This window comes from Macrobrachium nipponense, chromosome 4, assembly GCF_015104395.2.
Source record: "Macrobrachium nipponense isolate FS-2020 chromosome 4, ASM1510439v2, whole genome shotgun sequence".
Taxonomy (NCBI): Eukaryota; Metazoa; Arthropoda; class Malacostraca; order Decapoda; family Palaemonidae; genus Macrobrachium; species Macrobrachium nipponense.
Genome location: NC_061100.1, coordinates 133,629,361 through 133,649,610, shown reverse-complemented (window position 1 = coordinate 133,649,610; position 20,250 = coordinate 133,629,361). Strand labels below are relative to the sequence as shown.

Sequence of the window (20,250 nt, the reverse complement as noted above, 5' to 3'; positions counted from 1 at the left end):
TTCCGGGACCGTCTGGTGGGACACTGTGGTGTTGATGAGCGACAACATCACAGTAGTGGCATTCGTCAACAATCAGGGGAGCCTAGTGTCCCTCCTGCTGCACCAGTTGACGTTGCAGGTGCACTAGTGGGCCGCGGCACACTCGGTAGAGCTGTCGGCCCACTACATTCCAGGCAAGAGGAATGTGGTAGCCGACAAGCTCAGCTTCTGGATCTGGTGATTGGAACCGAATGGTCCCTTCATCCAGACGTGGCGGAAAGGCTCTTCAAAACCGTGGGGGTGTCCAGTCGTGGATCGTTTGCCATCCGGCACAACAGAAAACTTGAGGTTTTTCTACTTGGTTGTGCTGGACCCATGGGCAGCTGCAGAGGACGCTCATCAAACACCCGTGGGACAACCTTTCGTCTACTCCCTTCCCCCGTTCTGTCTGATTCGCAAGTGATCAGCAGGGCAGCTGATCACCGCGAACCTTCGGATGATCCATGGTGGCGCCCAAACCACCTCAGGCTGTTTGGTACCCGGACCTGCTGGCTCTGCCGAAGCACCGAGAGAGATTCCCCCCTGGCACAACCTCCTGTGCCAGCCACACGTAGAACGGTACGACCGGTTCGTCGAGTCCCTGTGTATTCACGGCTGGCTGTTATCCACCATCTCTGCGAGCGAGAGGCTTTTCTCGCAGCGTAGCAACAGAGATGGCTGGATACCTCAGACAGTCTCTGCAGCTGTCGTGGACGGGGTCTCTCTAGAGCCACTCTTCAGCAGGTAGCTGATTTTCCTCGTCTTCCTCGCGAGAGAAGCTCCTCTCCGTCTCTGCAGTTAAAAGATACAGAGCCGCCTGGCCCTAGTCCTTAACTGCGAGGTGTGGACATCTCTTCTTTCGGAGTCTTCCTCCTAATGAAGAGCTTCGAGAGGTCTTGCCCACCCAGGGAACTCAGGCTCCCTTTGTGGGTAGTGTTTAACTTCGTCCTTAGGAGTTTGACTCGCAGACCCTTCGAGCCACTCGGAGAGTCGTCAGACAGGGATCTGACCCTCAAGACCGTCTTTCTGCTGGCCCTGGCATCGGCAAAGAGAGTAGGGGAAACTTCATGGTCTTTCCTTCGATGTCAAGCATTCCAGGGGATGGGGATCCGTGACGCTTGATTTCGTCCTGAATTTCGTAGTGAAGACTCAGAATCCTTCAGTCCCTGACGACCGGTTCGAGTCCTTCACGATCCCCTCCCTGAAGGATTTCACCGATAATGATGCAGATGAGATGCTGCTCTGTCCTGTGAGGGCGTTACCAAGAAAGAAGTTTCCAAGAACACACTCTCTGGCTTTCTTTCTGACTGCGTGAGGTGATCAGGAGAGCATACCAGACAGCTGGTAGTGACGACACCTGCACCCTTCGTCCAAGAGCCCACGAAGTCAGAGGTATTGGTCCAACCCTTGCGTTCCGCAAGAACTTCTCCGCGGCGCAGGTTCTGAAGGCAGGGGTTTGAGCCAACCAGACCACCTTCACTTCATTCTACCTTCGGGATATCACCCACAGGTCCTTGGACACTTTTTCCTTGGGACCTTTGGTGGGTGCTCAAGTTGTGTAGTCTACCCAGCACCTAAGCGGACAGAACAACATCGTATCCTTGTGTGACTGCATGAATGGACGAGTGAAAGAGTGTGACTGGCTTCTCTTCCTCCTTCGTTCTTCGTTCTTCTCACTAGGCTGAACAGAAGGCCGATGCAGGTAAGCTACACAACAGAGCTCCATTCTATCCCTTTCAGTAGGGCTAGAAGTGTCTGTCCACCACTCGCCAACAAGGGGGGGGAGTGGAAGCCAACAAGAGACAATCTCATGGCTTCATTTTGACTCTTGAAGTAGGAACTAGTTCTTGCCTTTTGCTATTTATAAGAAGTACGCTTGCCTCCCTCTTAAATAAATCTGGTCCAGAAGTCTGACCACTGATCCTGCGGTGCACACCCCGATCAGCTGGACAGAGGCTAGGATCCCTCCCTCTGCTCTACGACCAGGGAGGGAATCCAAGGTTGGCGAACACCAGTCTGTTCATAAGACTCAGATTCCACCCAAGAAGTGAGTCTTCCTATAGTTAAAGGACCGAGGGTTTGTATACATATCGGAACAAATGACAATTTGTCGAAAATTGTATTTTCATACATTCAACTTACCTGTCAGATATATACATAGCTATCGACTCCGTCGTCCCCGACAGAAATTCAAATTTCGCGGCACTCGCTACAGGTAGGTCAGGTGATCTACCGCCCTGCTCTGGGTGCAGGACTAGGAACCATTCCCGTTTCTAATCAGATTCTCTCTGTCGCTGTATCAAAACATTGTTGTTACTTTCCTCCCTGACTGGAATTCTTTTTTCACACGCTTTTTGATCATCTTTCGACTGATTTTTTGGTGACGTACTTGGAATCGTTGGGTTTGGGGCATTCGCTATCGTGGACTGGTTTTTCTTTTTTGACTTCGCTTTGGATTTTCGTGAATATGTCTGATTCTAGTGTTAGCTTCAGAGTGTGTGAATGAGGGCTGTAAGGTGAGGATTCCGAAAGCTTCGGTAGATCCTCACACTACATGCAGTGGTTGTAGAATGGTTGAATGCTCAATTGAGAATACGTGTAACGAGTGTGAGAGATTGAGTGCGCAAGAATGGAAGAATCTGACTTCTTACTTGAAGAAGTTAGAGAAAGATAGAGAGAGGAAGGCGGCTTACAAAAAGCCGTAAATGTCTAGTAGTTCTGTAGCTTCTTCTTCTTCTCATAATTATGCCCATTCTATTTCAGCCCGTTCACAGTTAATCCCTCTGATTCCGCCTCAGAAATGGCGGAACTCAGAGCTTCCCTTCAAAAATGCAAGAAAAAATGGAAGCATGGGAAGGTAAGAGAAGTGAATGTGGTTTCTCGAGTGATGTTAGTGTCCCAGTGTAGTGGAGGGGGCGTCTGGTCGTCTCTGCGACGCTCCCAGGCCTAGACCTCTTCCAAGCTCCCTGGCCTAGAGGAGAAGGAAAGTCGAAAGCCTTACGGGGGTCGTGGAGAATCCCCAACGATCAGGGCGTCCCTTTCGGCAGAATCTTATACATCTCAGACTGCCAGGGACAGCTATAGGAAAGCGTCCTTCGTGAGTGCTTTTCATCATCTAGTTCGCCTTCTCCGAGAAGAGGAATGGAAGGAATCGAAGCTTTCACGTCCGCTGAAAAGGAATTGGAAAGAACCTGAGCTCAATTCTAGCCCCGAGCGCTTCTCTGAAGAGGATGCGCCTTCGTAATCAAGAAAGCTAGAAAGGAGTTAGATCCTGGAATGTAAAAGACTCTCGAGCGCCTTCCAGATCTCCTTCTCCTGATTCGAATGAGCCTTCGACCAGGAAAATTTTGATGAATGTACAGGAACAATTAGCGTTCTTTGGTAGGAGTACTTTCTAAGAGCCTACTCGTAAAAAGGATGACATGGCTTCCGATTAAGAGATCCAAATACCGATCTCCTGTCGGGCGCGACGAACCCTCCAGGGGAGTTGTCGCACAAGCGCCATCTCTTGGGGGGAGCGGTGCGTTAGGCAGGCGAGACGTGGGAAAGGAAGTAACTCCTGCCCAAGCGTCAGGCGCCAACTAGGAGCCAGGCGCCAAGTAGGCGCAAAGAGCCTGACTTTACTGTAGATCGTTCTAGGCCCAGATCTTCATCCAAGCAACAAGAGCCAACTGGTAAGAAGAGAGAACTCCTGATAGAGTATAGCGCCCGCTAAGCGCAATATACTTGGCCATTACGAAAGGCGCATTCCATGAGCGATACTCCTACAAGCCACAGGAGTATTCGGAACTAGATGCGCCTTCCATAGGTCATTTACTCCTACCAGGCGCCAGGAGTATTCGAAGCGCGATGCGCCTACCAAGCGCCAGGAGTATTCTGAGCTCTTAATACTCCTAACAGGCGCCAAGGAAGTATTTGGGAGCGAGGATGGCCGCCTACCAAAAGGACTGGCTTTAGGAGGAGTATTCGAAGAGTGTAACGACTGTCAGGACGCCAGGAGTATTCCAGACAGGATACTCCTACCAGGCCTCAGGATGTATTCTCAGCGAGATACTCCTGCTAAACGCCAGGCGCGTTCTCCTCATGAAGAGCTTGGCATCCGACAGGAGTCTAACAGGCGTAAAGCAGTGATACGTGACTCGCCTAATGATAAACGTAAGGAGAGAGTTACTCCTAGCCCCTCTCCTAATAGAAGTGCTTCTTCTTCGGAAAGGAAGAAATCAAGAGAGGAGACAGAGGAGGGAAGGGAGCCTTCTCCTTCCGATCCTATTAATTTAGATGACGTCTCTGAGGACGAAGTTACTAACAGAGAAGGGCTTTCGAATTACAAAGTTCTTTCTTCTCTTCTCTTCTCTTAGAAGAATATGGAGATGCATTGACTCCAGCCGCTCCTCCTCCTCCTCGCTCTCTGTTTTCAAGTACGAAGGCACACAAGTCTTCATCTTTCCTGAAAATGAAGCCAGCCATATCCATGAAAAGGGCCTTACAATCTCTTGACTCCTGGATCAAGACTAAGAAGGAGTTAGGAAGGACGATCTTTTGCATGCCTCCCGCTAAACTAAGGGGTAGGAGAGGCATATGGTACGAAACGGGAGAAAATATGGGATTGTCTCTGCCCGTTTCAGCTGAATGGCGGGGGGGGGGGACTTTCTCCAGTCTCGTAGACTCGTCGAGGAGACATGCCTTAAATTCAGCGAAAGCAAACATGGGTCTTTCGGAAATGGACCATCTCCTCAAGGGAATTTTTCATACCTTAGAAGTATTTAACTTCCTAGATTGGTCCCTTGGGGTTATTGCTAAGAAGTCCCATGAAAAAGAACAACTAAGCCCTGAAACGTTGCATAGCATCCTTACATGCATCGATAAGGAGGTTCAAGATGGATCGGCGGAAGTGTGCTCCTCTTCGGTGCGGGAATACTAAAGAAGAGAGCGGTGCATAGTGCCTTTCTCACTAAGGCCGTCTCGCCTTCGCAGAGATCCGCTTTGCTGTATGCGCCTCTCTCTGAATATTTATTTCCTTCGCAGTTGGTGAGAGACATTGCCCATTCACTAACTGAGAAAGCCACTCAAGATCTTTTAAGGCAATCCTCAAGGAAAAATAGACCTGTGGCTAGTGAGGAAAAGAAAGCCTCTAGGCCAGCTCAACAACAGCAGCCCTTTCGAGGAGGCCCTCAGGCTAGATCCATCGTCAGTAGAAAGTCAACGGAAAAAAAAAGGGGAAGATCTGCCTTCCGTCCCTTTAAGAAGGGAAAAGGGTGAGAAAATCTTTCTCCAGACACCTGTAGGAGCCAGGTTACAACTTCTTTGCGGGAGCATGGGAAGACATAGGATCCGATCCTTGGTCGATGTCAATAATCAAGAAGGGTTATTAATCCCATTCAAGGAACAGGCCCCCTTGACAACATCACCGAGGGAACTGTCAGCCAGATACAGGGACCCTGTTCTGATGGATACTCTTCGTCAAATGGTGGAGCAGATGTGGGACAAAAGAGCAATAGAGCTGGTACTGGATCCAAGCTCCCGGGTTTACAATCGCTTGTTTCTCGTAGCGAAAGCCTCGGGGGGATGGAGACCGGTACTGGATGTAAGTTCGCTGAACAAATTTGTACAACAACAGAAGTTCAGCATGGAAACGTCTGCCTCTGTACTAACAGCTCTCCGTCAAGGAGATTGGATGGCGTCCCTAGATCTTCAAGACGCATATTTCCACGTCCCGATTCACCATTCGTTGAGGAAGTACCTTCGTTTCATGTTCGAGGGAAGGATCTATCAGTTCAGGGCCCTGTGTTTCGGCCTTTCTACGGCTCCCCAAGTCTTTACAGACTTGATGAAAAATGTGTCAAAACACCTTCACATGAAAGGGATAAATGTCTCCCCTATACCTGGACGACTGGCTCATCAGGGCCAGGTCCTCAAAAGCAGTGTCTGGAGGACCTGTCAACAATCCTGAATTGACAAAGACATTAGGATTAATCGTGAACCTCGAGAAATCTCAGATGGGTCCCCAGCCAGAACGTAGTCTATCTGGGGATTCAGATGGATTCTCGGGGTTTTCGAGTATTTCCTTCTCAAGAGAGAGTAAGGAAAGGCTGTGCCACAGTATTGAGCTTCTTAGAGAAAGAGCGTACTTCAGCGAGGGAATGGTTGAGCCTTCTGGGGACCCTTTCCTCGCTCGAACAGTTCCTCTAGGAAGACTACATCTCCGTCCGCTTCAGTTCTTCCTGAGAAGCAGTTGGAGTTGGAAGACAGGACAGCTCTCGGACACGTTTCCAATCTCATTAGAAGTAAAGCAACAATTAAGGTGGTGGTTGACCCCCTTAAGAAGAAACAAAGGAGTATCCTTAGAAGTTCGGAACCCGCAACCTGACATTGTTCTCAGACGCGTCGGAGACATTGTTTTGGGTGCGACTTTAGGCGGTCCCAAGGAAGAGTGTCAGGACACCTGGTCGGAAGAGCAGGTGTCATGGCACTAAATTGCAAGGAGCTCTTTGCGATTCACCTCGCCGCCTAAGGAGCTTCGAGCAGATAGTCAGAGACAAAGTAATACAGATCAACTCCGACAATACGACCACTCTGGCTTATGTCAAGAAACAAGGAGGAACTCACTCTCTCGCCCTATACGAACTGGCAGAGATCTGCTGATTTGGGCAAATCAAAGGAACGTGGTTCTTTCTAACGAGATTTGTTCAAGGGGAGAGGAACGTGGAGAGCGGACAGACTGAGCAGGAGGTTCCAGGTCCTTCCTACAGAATGGACCCTCCACTCGGAAGTCTGTCAGAACCTGTGGTATCTTTGGGGGAAACCGCAGATAGATCTATTCGCCACGTTTCTCTCCAAAAGGATAGATACATTTGCCGCCATGGCAGAAGATCCCAGGGCTTATGCAATAGACGCCTTTCTCCTGGACTGGTCAGGCTAGACGTGTACGCTTTTCCCCCATTACAAGATTCTGGGGGAAGTAGTCAGAAAGTTTGTGGCCTCGAAGGGAACCAGAATGACTCTGATAGCCCCATATTGGCCATCCCGAATTTGTTCACGGAGGTGATGGAGTGGACAGTGACTTCCCCAGATCTCTTCCAAACAGGATAGATCTGCTCAAACAACCCCACTTCGAGAGGTACCATCAAATCTAACCCGCTCTTGCTCTGACTGCCTTTCGACTATCGAAAGACTTGTCAGAGCGAGAGGGTTTTCTCGCGCGGCGCAAGCGCAATTGCTAGAGCCCGTAGATCATCTACTAGGCGAGTGTACCAGTCGAAGTGGGAAGTTTCAGAAACTGGTGCAGGTCGAAGAAGCTGTCCTCTTCCAATACTCTGTAACCGAAATTGCGGATTTCCTTCTTTTCCTGAGGGAAAAGTCACATCTTTCTGTACCAACAATTAAAGGATACAGAAGTATGCTTTCGTCAGTCTTTAGAAACAGGGGCTTAGACTTGACGAATAATAAAGATTTGCACGATCTCATCCGCTCCTTTGAAACGTCGAAGTCAGTAGAGCCTAGGATTCCGAGCTGGAACTTAGATGTGGTTCTGAAATTTCTGTCCTCGGAAAAGTTCGGACCACCTCATACGGCTTCATTCCGGGATATCACTAGAAAGTGTATATTTCTGCTATCTCTAGCTACGGCTAAAAAAGGTCAGCGAGTTGCACGCCTTGAGTCACGAGTTGGCTTCAAAGAAGATTCTGCGATTGTTCATTCCAGACTTTTTCTTGCCAAAACGAGAACCCTTCGAATCCCTGGCCTAGGAGTTTCGAGGTAAAAGGACTTACTAGCCTAGTAGGCAGAGAAATAGAAAGATCACTTTGTCCAGTTAGAGCCCTGAAATTCTATCTGGACAGAAAAGAAGCGTTGGGAGGCTCACAACAGGTCTTATGTGCTCGGTGAAAGGCCCCAAGAGCCTATGTCTAAAAATGCTTTGGCCTTCTTTGTTAGAAGTGTAATTACCGAGGCTCATAAGGAACTGCCCAGATGACTCTTTAATCTATTAAGAGTAAGAGCTCATGAGGTAAGGGCAATAGCGACATCAATTGCGTTCCAGCGAATATGTCCTTAAAAATATTTTGGACGCAACCTATTGGAGATGCAACTCAGTATTTGCATCTCATTATTTAAAAGATGTGCGAGTAACGGTATGAGAAATGTTTTTTCTCTTAGTCCGTTTGTGTCGGCCACAGACGGTTCTGGGTAAAGGAGAGAGCACCGATCCTTAAATATGTGTACGTAACCCTCTTGTCGGATGTGTTCTTGTGTTTCCTGTGCATGGGAGTGTCAGATGTCGCACGGGGGTGGCGGTTCCTTCACTTCTCTTCATTAGGAAATCGAGTGACAGCATGACTATTAGAGGGGTACAAAATTTTTTGTTTGATTTTGTATGTATGAATTTGAGTTGTGGTTGTTTGCTAAGAGTTTGAGGATGACTCTTAACAATCTTAGAACTAACACGGGTTAGGATCGGGCGTGACTCGGGATCGGTTGTGTGCTCCTTAAAGAAGGCGTGTTGTCATATAAGCGGATTAGCACCCCTTGACAAATGCCAGTTAGGCTCTGCCGAGTAAGTGGATAAGACCCCATCGACAGACCAGCAAGAACTCTTGGCCACAGATCACTATCTCGCTAAGGCTCTTGAGATGAAGCAGACTCCTGGGCAGTAGCCACGAAGTCTTCCATCTAATAAGGTAGGAACAAAGGTTTATTTATACCTACAACATATGTTGTTTACCTGTCCAGTCAGTAAGTTAGCTGTCTCTTGCCCTCCACCAAAGGGTGTCAATCAGCTATGTATATATCTGACAGGTAAGTTGAATGTATGAAAATGATATTGTTATGATACAATAAAGTTTCATACATACTTACCTGGCAGATATATACGATTGAAGACCCACCCGACCTCCCCGCAGGAGACAGGTGGAAGAGAGAATCTGATTAGAAAACGGGAATGGTTCCTAGTCCTGCCACCCAGAGCAGGGCGGTAGATCACCTGACCTACCTGTAGCGAGTGCCGCGAAATTTGAATTTCTGTCGGGGAGGACGGAGTCGATAGCTATGTATATATCTGCCAGGTAAGTATGTATGAAACTTTATTGTATCATAACAATATCATTTTTCCTAACTATACAAACCTGAGGTCCTTTACATATAGTCTCACCTCATGCCACCCCTCACTGCGTTTCCTGGGCCTAAAGCAAAGTGACTCCTCTCCTCGCAGTCGAGCTGACCGCCAACTGCCGGACAAGTAGTTAACTATCGAACCCCCTTGTTCGAAGCTTACGACCGGTTCAGCTGCTGCTAAGTACCTTCCTATTGTTAAAGGACCTCAGGTTTTGTATAGTTAGGAAAAATACAATTTCTGACAAATTGTTATTTTTTATTTTATTTTTTTTTTTTAATGTAACCAGGTCCATTAGGTTTCCTTGTTACGGTGTAGATAATTGTAATAACCTTTTGTTGGAAATTAACTATAGCTCCATTAGGTTTTCTTCATGAGACTCCTTAGACAGTTGCTGTATAGTGTGTCTTGTACAGTTTACAGAATGATTTTTGCAGTGTCCTTTTTAGCATCAGATGCTTTGCTTTTTGTATTCAACATTTTATCCATTCCTTTTAGTCTCCTCTTAACTTTGCCATATTCCAGTTTACACCTCATCAGAACCAATCCTTCAGGTGAGGCGAGACATGATCATCTAATATGCAATAATAGTAATCTTCATATAAAGGAAAGTTCTTTGCATAATCTTCATGTTAGGGAAAGCTTTTTGCATACTGAGTGAATGGGCCTTACCAATGTTTGAACGTTGTTAGGCCTCAGCAAGATCATACCCATTACCTAAAGTCAGCCAGTGGTACACATTACCTGCATCAGGTAATGTGTACCACTCCTGTGAAGAAGTTTGCTTTAGTCCTAAGCTATGGCAGATTTGTAGTACTGAACGTAGTTTAAATATGATTATGGGTTACATTTCATTCATTGACCCTTTCCCCTTATTGCAGTTCAGATTTATTCAATTATTATTACTATTATTGGATGGGTGCAAAACCATGCAACATTGATTTTGTTCATGAAACTTACCTGTCAGATATATATATAGCTGTATTCTCTGAAGTCCGACAGAATTTCTAAAACTTACGACACACGTAGTGGGAGTTAGGGTGGTTAGTACCCATTCCCGCCGCTGGGAGGCGGGTATCAGGAACCATTCCCATTTTCTATCAGATTTCTTCTGTCGCCGGTGTCGTAAACACCTGTTTACACACCTCCGCCTCAGGATTTTGGAAAACTTTTCATATTGCTTGAGTATCCTCTTGGACTTTTTGGTTTTTTGATTGGATGGATAGCTTGGCATAGTGATTTGGACTGTTTTTGATTTTGGCTTAGATTTTTCCCTTAAAAATGTCTGGATGTAGTTCTGCTAGCGCCAGGGTGTGCTCGAAAGTGGAATGCAAGGTTAGGCTTCCAAAAGCCTTGGTTGATCCTCACACATTGTGTAAAGGGTGTAGGGGGCAAGAGTGTAGATTTGATTTGCGCTGTAATGAGTGTGAAAGCTTAGATGATTTGCAATGGAAGACGTATGAATCCTACGTTAAGAAGTTAGAACGTGATAGGATTAGGAGGTCTTCCTCCAGGAGTAAGTCGGGTAGCAGACAGGGTATTAATGTATCCACTTCTAACCCTCCTTTAGAATTTGTGTCTCCTAACCCTGTAGTGTTGCCTTCGGGCCCTCAAGTGGTGTCTGCGGAGGGTAATGCCCTTTCGCTTATTCTAGATTCATTGAAGACGCTTGAATCTAAAGTGCTTGCCCTTGAAAACAGGCAAAATAAGTGCAGTGATAGTGCCCTAGTGAAGTGGAGGGGGCGTCAGATCGGCCCTATAGCGCCTCTAGGCTTGGACCTCTGGGTTGCCGGACTCCCAGGACTCAGGGATGAGGGCGTGTCGAAGGCCGAAGGAGGGTTACGGGGAACCCCCACCGATCTGGCGTCCTTCAGCAGTTCCTGTGGACGCTTCCCAGGCTGCTAAGGAGCGCTGCTCGAGCCGTATCCTTTAAGGCATTGTTTCTCGTCTTCCGAACGTCCTCCCCGCGCAAGGGGTGGGAATCTCGATCGGATTCGCGACCTCTGAAGAGGACTCTTCAAGAGCTGGACGCTTCACGTCATGCTATGTCTGAGTGGCATTCTTCTCCGGAAAGCGTAGCCTTTCCGCCCCAGAAGAAGTATAGGACGTCATCCGACGATGACGCCCTCGAGCGCCCCAGTCGCTCTAGAGCCAAGGCTGTTCCTGGGAGAAGGAAGAAGGCGTCCCCTCGCCCCTCTCCTTCTCGCAAGCGCAGCTCGTCTCCGCGTAAGGAGACATCTCAGACGGAGATCATCATTGCGATGCAGCGGCAACTGGACGCTTTACTGAAACAGAAGGAGACGGTCCCGCGTCGAAGGAAAGACGATAGACTGCCTATCAACGAGAGATCTAAGCAGTTCTTCTCCAATGGCTCCTTTTTCGTCCCCGTCTTCTGATATTTCGCCCTCTAGAGTCGTGTTTTGCTCCCAGGGTTTCATCTAGAGGTGACGTTAGACGCCAAGTTAGAGAGAGTTCTCTGCATGCTCCTCTCCCTTCCCGTAGAGAGGACGCTCGGCGTTCCGACTTCGACGCTTCTGCTGACGACGATTTGCGTTCTGCACCTCTTCGACATGACAGTGTTGACGCTCAACGTTATGTTAGTCGGGCAGTGGATCAAGTTTCTTCGCTGGACGTTCGGAAGGACGCTTCGCGGGACGGTAGAAGAGTCTCTTTGATGGACGCTCGGTTGGACGCTTCGCTGGACGCTCGGTTGGACGCTGATTTGGACGCTCGAGAGAACGCTACATTGGACGCTCAGATGGACGCTCGTAGACGTTCTAGTAAGACCTCTGTGGACGCGAATGTGGAAGTTCGCTGTCACTCGGATGTGGTTCCCGAGACTTTGGCACGTTCGCCTCTAAAAGTGACTCCTGATCCTGTTACTGTTAAGATCCGTTACCCTCGTCTTCTTTTCATCGTTCAGATAGGAGACTTGGAGCTAAAGGACTTCTGCCTCTTCCTTCGGACTTGCACTCGGGTAGGGAAGAAGGAGAACTTAGCGGTTCTTCGGAGGATGTTGATGATGATCAACCTGCTACGTCTGCCTCGTCAGATTATCAAGTTTTGGCACGACTACTTCGTGATTCGTTTGGCGATACTTTCAGCCAGCTGCTCCTCCTTCTCAGTTTTCGTCGTCGAAGACAAGTAAGTCTCCAGGTTTCGGTGGGGAAAGAACATGAGACGTCGTTATCTACGAAAAGAGCTTTCCGGAAGGTAAACGCCTGGATGGAGTCTAGGAAAGCAAAAGGAAGAACTACTTTCGCCCTGCCTCCGTCTAGACTTAGCGGTAAGGCAGGGATGTGGTATGAGACAGGCGAGGAATTAGGATTGAAGGTTCCTACGTCGGCTCAAGGTGATTTCGCCAGCGTGGTGGTGCCTCAAGAGGGCCTTTTAGCATCGACCTAAGGTTTCTTGGACGACGTCCGAACTGGACCATCTTTGAAGGGACTATTTAGGTCCTTAGAAGTTTTCAACTTTTTAGACTGGTGTCTTGGAGCCTTAGACAACCAATCTCGTAAGCCAGACTCGATCAGCTTGGGGGAGCTGTCCAGTGTATTGTCATGCATGGACAAGGCCGTCAGGGATGGCTCAGAGGAGTTAGCCTCTCATTTTTCAGCAGGGGTTCTTAAGAAAAGGTCGCTTTATTGCAACTTCGCGGCTAAGTCTGTCTCTCCCGCTCAGAGGACAGAACTTTTGGTATGCCTCCCTTCTCGAGTCATCTCTTCCCCCAAGCTATGGTGAAGGATCTGGCAGTGAGTCTGCAGGGAGAAACCAGCCACACAAGACCTGTTGCTCAGTCTTCGAGACGTCCGGCTGGCCCTTCAACGCGTCTGGAACGCAACAGTTTAGAAAGCAGAAGCCCTTTCGTGGAGGGACTTCCGCTAGATCGTCTCCTCGAGGAAGAAGCCTTCCTAGAGGTAGAGCCCCTTCCAAGTCTAGGGGTAAGAAGTGAGAGATCGTGCCTTCAGTCACCGGTAGGAGCCAGGCTGCAGTTGTTTGCAGAAGCCTGGAGAGTAAGAGAGGCAGAACACCTGGTCTGTCGACGTCATAGAGAAGGGTTACAAGATCCCTTTCATAAAGCCGCCCCCGTTGACTTCCACTCCCAGGGACTTGTCCCCATCGTATCCGCTAACAAAGCGAAAGATTCTTTTCGACCTGCTCGAGCCGATGCTCGAGAAAGAGCAGTGGAACAGGTTTTTAGACCTGGCAACGCCAGATTTTACAACAGATTGTTTTCTTGACCGAAAACAATCGGGAGGGTGGCGGCCCGTCTTGGATGTAAGTCGTCTAAACCTCTTTGTAGAGAAGCAGAGGTTCAAGATGGAGACACCTCAGTCAGTTCTGGGGGCCTTAAGACCTGGAGATTGGATGGTATCACTCGACCTCCAGGACGCCTACTTTCACGTCCCGATACATCCCCAATCGATTGAAAGTACCTTCGGTTCGTATTGAAAGGGAAGGTCTTTCAATTCAGGGCTCTTTGTTTCGGACTGAGTACGGCCCCTTTTATCTTCACCATCTTAATGAAGAACGTGGCGAGGTGGCCTCCATCTTCCAACATCAGAATCTCGCTCTATCTAGACGACTGGCTCATACGAGCCTCCTCGCAGACCCGGTGCCTGAAGGATTTGAAGACGACTCTGTCTTTAGCTGCGTCCCTGGGACTTCTGGTGAACTTCGAGAAGTCACATCTGACCCCAACACAGTCCATCGTGTATCTGGGGATTCAGATGGATTCAGTGGCTTTTCGGGCTTTTCCGTCCCAGGAACGTCAGCAACAAGGCATAGAAAAAAGTGTCAGCCTTTCTAGGGAAAGATTCATGCTCGGTGAGGGAATGGATGAGTCTGCTGGGGACCATTTCCCTCGCTGGAGAAGTTTGTTTCCCTGGGGAGGCTACACCTCCGACCTCTTCAGTTCTTTCTGTCGGACTGCTGGACAGAAAAAGGACAACTTCGACATGAAGTTAAACATCTCGGAAGAGGTGAAGAACCATCTAAGATGGTGGCTCGATCCGTGGAAGCTGTCAGAGGGCGTATCCCTCAAGCTTCAGAACCCCGACCTAGTGTTGTTCTCCGACGCGTCATCCACGGGGTGGGAGCAACTCTAGTGGGGGGGAGGAAGTGTCAGGTACTGGAGAAGGGGAACAGGTAACCTGGCATATCAACTTCAAAGAGCTGGCAGCGGTTCAATTAGCGCTCCAGTTCTTCCAGAACAAAGTCTCCCGTCGTGTGGTTCAGATCAACTCGGACAAACACCACAGCCCTGGCATACTTGAAGAAACAAGGAGGAACACACTCTCGCTCCCTGTTTTCTCTAGCAAAAGAGATCCTGCTTTGGGCGAAGGAGAGAGAAGTCACAATATTGACAAGATTCATTGCTGGAGTCGAGAACGTCCGGGCAGATCTCCTCAGTCGACAAGGACAGTTATTGCCGACAGAGTGGACTCTCAATCAAGAAGTATGCCAGGAACTGTGGGGTCTTTGGGGATGCCCCTTAGTGGACATCTTCGCAACATCAAGGACGGCGAGACTTCCTCTGTATTGCTCCCCGGTTCTCGATCCGGGAGCAGTAGCAGTAGACGCCCTTCTATGGGATTGGACGGGCCTGGATCTCTACGCTTTTCCCCCTTCAAGATCCTGGGGGAGGTGATGAGAAAATTTGCAAGCATCGGAGGGACGAGGTTGACCTTAATCGCCCCCTTTTGGCCCGCAGCGATCTGGTTCACAGAGGTGATGTTCTACCTAGTGGATTATCCGAGATCTCTTCCATTAAGGAGAGATCTACTCAAACAGCCCCACTTCGAGAGGTACCACAAAAAACCTCTCCGCTCTGAGTCTGACTGCGTTCAGACTATCCAAAACAAGTTGGCCAAGAGCGAGAGGTTTTTCTAAATCAGTGGCTAAAAAAAGCTATCGCCACCGCGAGGAGACCATCATCAATCGCGGTTTACCAATCGAAGTGGGCAGCCTTTAGAAGTTGGTGTAAGAGAAAAGGAGTTTCCTCTACCACTACCTCTGTGAGCCAGATCGCCGACTTCTTGCTTTATCTGAAACAGATCTAAAGTTGGCGTGTCAACTATTAAAGGCTACAGAAGCGTTCTATCTGTAGTCTTTCGCCATAGAGGTCTTGACCTCGCTAACAATAAGGATCTCCATGATCTATTGAGATCTTTCGAGACGACCAAGGTACCACTACCGAAGCTACCTTCGTGGAACCTGGATGTGGTCCTAAAATATTTGATGTCAAATCAGTTTTGAACCTCTTTCATCTTCGTCTCTACGAGATTTGACGAAGAAAACTGTATTCCTAACTGCTCTGGCGACGGCGAAGAGAGTTAGCGAAATACAGGCTATCAGCAAACACGTCGGTTTCAAAGGGCATAATGCAGTCTGCTCTTTGAATATGTCGTTTCTGGCCAAAAACGAAACCCTTCCAATCGTGGCCTAGAACATTCGAGATCAAGGGTATGGCAGAGATCATTGGTCAAGAGCCAGAAAGAGTCCTGTGTCCTGTTAGGGCTCTTAGAGAGTATATTCGTAGAACGAAGGATTGCCGAGGTTCTGCAGAGAACTTATGGTGTTCGGTCAAGAGACCAAACATGCTCATGTCCAAGAATGCACTGGCATTCTTTTTAAGAAACACCATTAAAGAGGCGCACGCTTCTTGCAAAGACAGTGACTTGAAGATACTTAAAGTTAACGCGCACGAAGTAAGGGCTATTTCGACCTCAATAGCCTTTCAGAAAAAACATGGTCTTAAAGACATTTTAAGTGCTACTTTTTGGAGGAGTAACTCAGTGTTCGCCTCTCACTACCTACGGGAGGTGAGAACGACCTATGAAAGCTGTTACTCTCTCGGACCATACGTCGCCGCACACTATTTTGGGGGCAGGAGGTAGCACTCATCCTTTCCCATAGAAAAGGGTAGGTGAGTTTTTAATATTTGTATGTTTATGGTTGTATAGGGTCGGCTGCCGAGTACAGTCGTCCCTTCCTTTAGCCTTTGGTATATGGGAGTTTGTTGTTAGGCTAACTTAGGTGGTGGTTTTTGCCTCGTTGCCCTCGGAAGTATGGTCATGGTCTAGTCACATTGTGGTCCCGTCCCCGTTGACAGATCATCTAGAGCGCACCAACTACATAGGTCACTACCTTGTTGGTAACTCTAGTGAAGCAGAAGCAGGCTTGGGTGACAGTAATCACGAAGTCAGCTATGCTAACAGGTAAGGAACCAAGATGTCAATCATATACATTTATATGTTTTCTAAAATCCTTTTTTCTGTCTCTCCCACCGCCTAAGGTGGGATTCAGCTATATATATATCTGACAGGTAAGTTTCATGAACAAAATGATATTGTTAAGATACAATAAAGTTTGTTCATACTTACCTGGCAGATATATATAATTTTAGTACCCACCCACCTCCCCTCAGGAGACAGTGGAGATAGAAATCTGATAGAAAATGGGAATGGTTCCTGATACCCGCCTCCCAGCGGCGGGAATGGGTACTAACCACCCTAACTCCCACTACGTGTGTCGTAAGTTTTAGAAATTCGGTCGGACTTCAGAGAATACAGCTATATATATATCTGCCAGGTAAGTATGAACAAACTTTATTGTATCTTAACAATATCATTTCTCTTTGATCCCCACAGATGTGTTCTTAATTCCTGAATTATTGAAAGTATGTTGATATTCTTTGAAGTCTCCTGTGTGAATTGTTATTAAAAGTCCTGGTAAAGATTTTACCCATCTTTGTTCCCACAGAAGTTGACAATGCTTGCAGAAATTACTGGAAAACAGGCAGGCACCTTGTTTTGACTGGATTCCTCTTATTTCAGAGGCTTTTCCTTAAATCTGTTAGATTTAATTTACCCAGTAAATATACAGCTGTAGTTTCTAATTCGAAGGCAGCTTGAATTTCCAAATTCACAGTTAGAACTTCAGTGTTTGTTAGGTGAATAGGCTCCCCCCACTCACTGGGGGAGGCAGAGGAACAACTACATGAAAATACCTCAATTTTGTTTCTGCTGTCCAAGAACTAACACGTTGTAGGAGAGCATCTTGCTTTTCCATCGGATTCTATCTTGTTACTTCACTGCAGGAGAGAATCTTATTTTTCCATCGGATTCGATCTTGCTACTTCACTGTGATGAAGTATTTGGCCTTGTAGCCACTTTTTCATTATTAATTTAGATTGAATTTGTCGTTTAATCAAATTTTTGGTTAAGAAGGACTGTGGCGAAAGAGGGCCAGAACCTTGGATAGTGCAGGTTTTAAAGGTAGGCTACTCAACTCCATTCACAGAGAAGCCACCTCTGGTGGACACTCCGATCACATTGACAGCTTACTCTGTAGGATCGGGAAAAAATTTGTTGGCCCTTGCACAAGAAATACTATCATTAATAAATAAAGGGTCAACAGAAAAAGAATACAATAAATATCATTTATGAATATTTGAATTAAGTAGCATTTCATATATTCAAATATGTATGTATTCTAAAGTAACGCTAATGCGTATGTTATAAATATATGAAATAGCATTTCATATATTCAAATATGTATGTATTTTAAAGTAACAGAAATACTGTATGTATTTTAAAGTAACAGAAATACTGTTTACCTTCTAAAATAAAAGTTTATTTTAAAAAGTTTTCATAAAGTCTCAAAACAAATCCGGTTCTAATATTAAGGAATAAAATAAATATTTGCAAATAACTGATTGCTCAAATTATTAGTAGAATTCAAAGTAATCAAATTCAGTAACCGATTATGATACCCGTTAATGACGTATCATCAAGATTACTTAATGCAATTGTAACCAAAGCCTGTAAGTAAAAAAACAGACGCAAAAGTATTTGGTCTATGTACTTGAGTAGTGATACATTCAAGAACTATTTATAAGGCAAAGGCAATTATTTTTCCCCAGAGATTGCAAGTGTCTTGATTGATAATATGAATAGTAAATAATCTAAGTCAAGATTCATCCTGTTTGAAGGCTATGAATGCATTTTGGACCCTCGAGCATGGGCGACAGCTGCCTTCCTATTGGACTGGTTCAACCTAGAAGTTGATGTGTAAGAGAGTGCTAAACAAACTCCAATCTCATCATAATGTCCGCATAACTAGTAGCTCCATATTAGCCGCAAAAAGAATGGTTCCCTGACCTATGTACCATCCCTATAGTAGACTACCTGAGGCTACTCCCCACCATGCCAGAGCTGCTCAGTCAACCCCATTTCTGGAGGCTTCACCAAAACTGTCCACTCTGGCCCTGACAAGGTTCTGACAAGTCATACTCCTTCGTTTTAATGGTTTTTCACGAGCTGCGTCCCAAGCAATTGAAAGTAGCAGACGACATCTTCCAACAAAGTATATCAGACGAAGTAGTCAATTTTTAGCTTGTAATGTATAAGAAATGACGTCTCTTCTAAAACAACTCTGACACAAATAGCGGATTTCCTCCTGTATCTAGGATCTGAGATGTTAACTTTGTTGAGGATGTTTGTGTACAATGTTGCGCATCGCGCTCGTCTTTTGTTTGTGATGTTTGTTCATGTTTATGTTGTGAGCGGGAAAGGGGAAGCGATTGGAAACGGGGTAGACACTTGTCAGGTTGGGACTGAGAGGTAAATAAACACAGTTTTTTTATGTCTGCCTTTGATTAACCCTGCCACTGGTCTACACGATCAACATGAGAGGGGTCGGAAGTTATCAATAATTAGGGTTGTAGATCTCTGCCAAGTTGTGGATATTTTGCAAAGCAAGACATCTCAGACCTCATTATATCTTTGAAAATGCAGTCAACCTAAAGAAGGAGCAGCTGGTTTCCTGGAGATTGGACGTAGTCCTTAAATGGCTTTCAGGACCACAATTTGAACCTCTGCACTTGGCATCCAAAAGTACATGGGACACTTATCTTATGACTGGAGGGCAAACAAAAATCTTAGGTATTTTTCATGGTAGTTGTCTCTCCCACCTAGCGAGGGGGTTGGAGACATTCACCTAGTAGGACATTGAAGGAAGTTTTTAACCTAGAAATTTGGAAATTCAAGCTGCCGTCGAAGTAGAAACTACAGCTGTATAGTTACTGGGTAAGTGTTAATAAAACTTATTATAAAAGTATAATTTTCTAGGTAAGCATAAGTTAAAACATGGACATGTTCTAGAAATGGCAAGTAGTTTTGCAGTTGGTCAACATTGTAGCTGTTAAATAGCCAAAACTATGTGATGTCGGTGTACAATTGTTCAGATTTATTGTAGTGCTACATCTGGTTTAGTCAACCATAATTTTTTTGTCTAGAATATAGTAAACCAAGACTAGTCTTTTCTGTTAACCCAGTTTTTTTTTTTTTTTTTTTTTTTTTTTTTTTTTTCTTTTTTTTTTTTTTCTCTCTTTCTCCTCCAGTGAAGATAAATTTACACAAAGAATGCAGATAAAATGCAACTTGTATTCCCCTAGTAAATATATCTGCCAATCTCCAGTCTTTGGGAAATAAGTTTCATCCTTTGAATCATTATTCTTTATTGACTGTTTTTTTAAAAAATGATTGAGTACAATGATTGGCTTTACTTTGTTACCAGAGTTTCCATACAAAATCTTTATTCGTATCCTTAATGGCTTTCAGGACCACAATTTGAACCTCTGCACTTGGCATCCAAAAGCCCACCCTCCTCCCCTTACATGACACTTATCTTATGGACTGGAGGGCAAACAAAATTTAGGTATTTTCATGTAGTTGTCTCTCCCTCCTAGTGAGGGGGTTGGAGACTATTCACCTAGTAGACATTGAAGGAAGTTTTTACCATAAATTTGGAAATTCAAGCTGCCGTCGAAGTAGAAACTACAGCTGTATAGTTACTGGGTAAGTGTTAATAAAACTTATTATAAAAGTATAATTTTCTAGGTAAGCATAAGTTAAAACATGGACATGTTCTAGAAATGGCAAGTAGTTTTGCAGTTGGTCAACATTGTAGCTGTTAAATAGCCAAAACTATGTGATGTCGGTGTACAATTGTTCAGATTTATTGTAGTGCTACATCTGGTTTAGTCAACCATAATTTTTTTGTCTAGAATATAGTAAACCAAGACTAGTCTTTTCTGTTAACCCAGTTTTTTTTTTTTTTTT

At 46.1% G+C, this 20,250-nt stretch overlaps 1 protein-coding gene across 1 annotated transcript in view; it reads left to right on the top strand.

Moving 5' to 3' along the window:
* The window catches only part of LOC135211189 (T-complex protein 1 subunit delta-like), a 70,631-nt gene that overhangs the window by 33,258 nt on the left and 17,123 nt on the right, over positions 1-20,250 (top strand). The window lies entirely within an intron of this gene.